We start from the raw sequence: 5,298 nt of genomic DNA, 5'->3' as shown, positions 1-5,298 counted from the left end.
TGTTCTGTATGGTTGTCTTTTCCTTCAAGTTTAATCTTTTAGCAACATGTGAGTGTTCCTGAATGTTTTTTGAAGAGCATTACTTCATCCCGCAGTATTATCTTACTATTCCTCCAGCTCGTTGACATGTAGCTCATGTGTGGCAATTTTTAATCCTGGGCTGGCTACCCAGATCTGCACAGCTCACTTTACTTTTAGTTGACTGTGAAGACAGACAGTACATTGGAAAGTAAGTGTGATGTTCTGGATTATCTAACTAATGCTCAACCTCTGTGTGATGGCTGAATCAAAAAAGAATCACTACTTATTTTCTTGCTCCATCTTCAAGAGCCCTTAGAACAAAATGTGCCTCTTTAAGGCCTGAAAACCTATCCCAGGAGGAAAAGTCCTGCTAGAAAGGTATATATTTGCTGTATTCATATTTATTTCATCTGTAACAGAAATGAATAAAGGGAGAAAAAGTTGTGCAGTAACTTGATGTCATCAGCCTAGTGATAAAATATCCATAGGGTAGTACGGAAGCACCTACCTAACATCCATCTACAAGATGTTCCTGGAGCTGACACCTGAACTTAAATCAGAAGGCAATGGATGAGATTGTCTGCAAAGAAAACAGTGATAGCAAAGGCATCAAACAGTGAAACTGTAGTCACTTCAACATATCAGAACTAAGAAGCACACAACAAAGGCTGTATCAAGGAAGACATCACATGTGAAGGAGCTAAGACTTAAATACCAGCTGTCAAGAGTTTTAAGCAAAGGAATGACATGATACTTTGCCCTACATATAACACCTGTGTGGTGGGTGGCTATGAAAGGAAAAGACTACAAGCAAGATAAGCTAGGAGGATATGTTAATTGTTCAGGATGACAAGGGCCTGAACTAAGGTAGTAGTATTAGCAAAGTAGAAAAGGAGACAACTTTTTTATTTGGCTGCACCTTCTTCCAATAACACAAGAGAAGACTCTACACATGGACATCACCAAATGGTCAATACCAAAATCAGATTGATTATATTCTTTGCAGCCAAAGATGTAGAAGTTCTATACAGTCAACAAAAACAAGACCTGGAGCTGACTGTGGCTCAGATCATGAACTCCTTACTGCCAAATTCAGTCTTAAATTGAAGGAAATAGGGGAGACCACTAGACCATTCAGGTATGACCTAAATCAAATCCCTTAGAATTATACAGTGAAAGTGACAAATAGATTCAAGGGATTACAGTGCCTGTTAGAATGCCTGAAGAACTATGGATGGAGGTTTGTGACATTGTACAGGAGGATCAAGACCATCCCCAAGAAAAAGAAATGCAAAAAGGCAAAATGGTTGTCTGACGAGGCCCTACAAATAGCTGAGAAGAGAAGCGAAAGGCAAAGGAGAAAAGGAAAGATATACCCATTTGAATGCAGAGTTCCAAAAGAATAGCAAGGAGAGAGAAGAAAGCCTTCCTCAGTTATCAGTGCAAAGAAATACAGGAAAACAATAGAATGGGAAAGACTAGAGATCTCTTCAAGAAAATTAGAGATACCAAGGAACATTTCATGCAAAGATGGGCTCAATATAGGACAGAAATGGTATGGACCTAACAGAAGCAGAAGACATTAAGAAGAGGTGGCAAGAATACACAGAAGAACTGTACAAAAAAAGATCATGACCCAGATAACCACGATGGTGTGATCACTCACCTAGAGCCACTCACCTAGATCCTGGAATGCTAAGTCAAGTGGGCCTTAGGAAGCATCACTATGAACAAAGCTAGTGGAGGTGATGGAATTCCAGTTGAGCTATTTCAAATCCTGGAAAATGATGCTGTGAAAGTGCTGCACTCAATATGCCAGAGAATTTGGAAAACTCAGCAGTGGCCACAGGACTGGAAAAGGTCAGTTTTCATTCCAATCCCAAAGAAGGTCAATGCCAAAGAATGTTCAAACTACCACACAATTGCACTCATCTCACCTGCTAGCAAAGTAATGCTCAAAATTCTCCAAGCCAGGCTTCAACAGTATGTGAACCGTGAATTTCCAGATGTTCATGCTGGATTTAGGAAAGGCAGAGGAACCAGAGATCAAATTGCCAACATCCATTGGATCATTGAAAAGGCAAGAGAATTTCAGAAAAACATCTGCTCTATTGATTACACGAAAGCCTTTGTAGATCACAACAAACTGGAAAATTCTTAAAGAGATGGGAATACTAGACTACCTTATCTGCCTCCTGAGAAATCTGTATGCAGGTCAAGAAGCAACAGTTAGAACTGGACATGGAACAACAGACTGGTTCCAAATTGGGAAAGGAGTACGTCAAGGCTGTATATTGTCACCCTGCTTATTTAACTTATACACAGAATATATCATGTGAAATGGCTGGGCTGGACGAAGGGCAAGCTGGAATCAAGATTGCTGGGAGAAATATCAATAACCTCAGATATGCAGATGACACCATCCTTATGGCAGAAAGTGAAGAGGAATTGAAGAGTTTCTTGATGAAAGTGAAAGAGGAGGGTGCAAAAGTTGGCTTAAAACTCGACATTAAAGACTATCATCGTGGCATCCAGTCCCATCACTTAAGGTAAACAGATGGGGAAACAATGGAAACAGTGACAGACTATTTTGGGGGGGCTCCAAAATCACTGCAGGTGGTGACTGCAGCCATTAAAAAAGATGCTTGCTCCTTGGAAGAAAAGCTATGACCAACCTAGACAGCATATTCAAAAGCAGAGACATTACTTTGCCAACTAAGGTCCGTTTAGTCAAGGCTATGGTTTTTCCAGTAGTCATGTATGGATGTGAGAGTTGGACTATAAAGAAAGCTGAGCACCAAAGAATTGATGTATTTGAACTGTGGTATTGGAGAAGACTCTTGAGAGTCCCTTTGACTGCAAGGATATCAAACCATTAATCCTAAAGGAAATCAGTTTGAATGTTCATTGGAAGGACTGATGTTGAAGCTGAAACTCCAATATTCTGGCCACCTGATGCAAAGAACTGAGTCACTGGAAAAGACCCTGATGCTGGGAAAGACTGAAGGCAGGAGAAGGGGATGACAGAGGGTGAGATGGTTGGATGGCATCACCGACTTGATGGACATGGATTTGAGCAAGCTCCGGGAAATGATGCTGGTCAGGGAAGCCTGGAGTGCTGCAGTCCGTGGGGTTGCAAAGAGTTGGACAAGACTGAGTGACTACTGACTGATTATAGATCATAAGAACATGAAAGCTGCTGACTTCTGGCATATCACTGATAACCTACCTTTCCCTTTGAATCAGGGTTCAAGTACTGTTCACATTTTTTTTTTTTTTGGCCATCTCTACTCCCTTTTTTCTTCATGTAATTAATTTGTTGGAGGAGCCAGGTTATTGGTCCTGTAGAATGTCAACATTTGGCTGTTTGCTTCTTTATGTGTCCTTTAACTTAGTCCTCTATTCCTATAAAGTGGTATTTACATCCAGTGGCTTGAGCAGATTCAGGTTTAATATTTTAGGAATGGATGCTGTGTATCTTGCTCCATTACATCAGAAGGCTCCTATTTGGTTGTCCAACTTTTGCTCTACAGTCATTTTTCTGTAGAGCAAACTATCATTCCAATCCTTTGCTTAAAACTCTGACAGCTGGTATTTAAGTGTTAGCTCCTTCACATATGTGATGCCTTCCTTGATACAGCCTTTGTTGTGTGCTTCTTAGTTCTGATACGTTGAAGTGACCAGTTTCACTGTTTGATGCCTTTGCTTCCACTCTTCTTTGCTGGCAGTCTCATCCTTTGCCTCCTGATTTAAGTTCAGTGGACTCAGGAGGGGTCAGCGTCACCCCTGCATTTGAAGTTCTCCATTTATTAGCCTGTCACCTAATGATTTTAGCATTTCACTGATGGTTGTAACCCTGAGCTGTTTGAATTAATGGTGATTTTCTAAATTCCATGACTTTTTCTGCATCAGCTGGCATTTTTCTGTAAGGAACTTAAACAATTTATTTTCCTGAAATAAGTCTCTTAAAGACTAGATATACATACATGATTTTCTATTAGTTTTTAGAGTAAGTTGGTGCTATACCAACTTCCAAAGGTAATATGATTTTTCACTATCATTATGATAGTGACAATTTTATAATTTCTGTGTGTTTGTTTCAGTCCCCTCCATACATGATTTTGATGCTCAAAATAACCCTTTCACTCTTGGGTCCTGTGACCTGTTCATTTGGTACAGGGTATTTGATAGTTCCTTTGCCTTCTGGCATAAGATAACCCAAGCTTACCTTGGATATTATTTCCTGCCTCATACATTTTTTTTAAGAGTTGGTTTTTTAGTAGGAAATGTCAGTAGAGACTATATCTGAGCCCTTTAGGGTGCTGCTCATTGCTATTGAATTCTGAATTAGATGGGGAAACAGTGTCAGACTTTATTTTTGAGGGCTCCGAAATCACTGCAGATGGTGACTGCAGCCATGAAATTAAAAGACGCTTACTCCTTGGAAGAAAAGTTATGACCAACCTAGATAGTGTATTCAAAAGCAGAGACATTACTTTGCCGACTAAGGTCCGTCTAGTCAAGGCTATGGTTTTTCCTGTGGTCATGTATGGATGTGAGAGTTGGACTGTGAAGAAGGCTGAGCGCCGAAGAATTGATGCGGTGTTGGAGAAGACTTGAGAGTCCCTTGGACTGCAAGGAGATCCAACCAGTCCATTCTGAAGATCAGCCCTGGGATTTCTTTGGAAGGAATGATGCTAAAGCTTAAAGCTCCAGTACTTTGGCCACCTCATGCGAACAGTTGACTCATTGGAAAAGACTCTGATGCTGGGAGGGATTGGGGGCAGGAGAAGGGGACGACCGAGGATGAGATGGCTGGATGGCATCACGGACTCGATGGATGTAAGTCTGAGTGAACTCCCAGAGTTGGTGATGGACAGGGAGGCCTAGTGTGCTGCGATTCATGGGGTCGCAGAGTCCGACACGACTGAGCGACTGAACTGAACTGAACTGAACTTAGGCCCTTTTGGTGGAAATTTCTAGATGTGTACTTTTTTTAAGATTAATAATGGTAAGTTTATACTAATTATACTGTAAAAAATCTTGAATTCCTAATGACGTCAATCTAATTACTACTGTCATCACATAATATGTAAATATGGTTTCAATGTACTACTACTTTTAATTTTACTGTTAATAGTAATGATTGCATTATGACTTGTGTGGGTTTTTTGTCCCTAGAAAATGGACAGAACACTGTATTCTAAGGTCACTTGAAAGTAGTATAACACTATATTTTGTTGGCAAGTTTTAGGGTTTTTCTTTTTTAAAATATTG

Source organism: Ovis aries, chromosome 12, assembly GCF_016772045.2.
Source record: "Ovis aries strain OAR_USU_Benz2616 breed Rambouillet chromosome 12, ARS-UI_Ramb_v3.0, whole genome shotgun sequence".
NCBI classification, from domain to species: domain Eukaryota; kingdom Metazoa; phylum Chordata; class Mammalia; order Artiodactyla; family Bovidae; genus Ovis; species Ovis aries.
The sequence above is the reverse complement of the archived record's forward strand: the minus strand, read 5'-3'. Positions refer to the sequence as shown.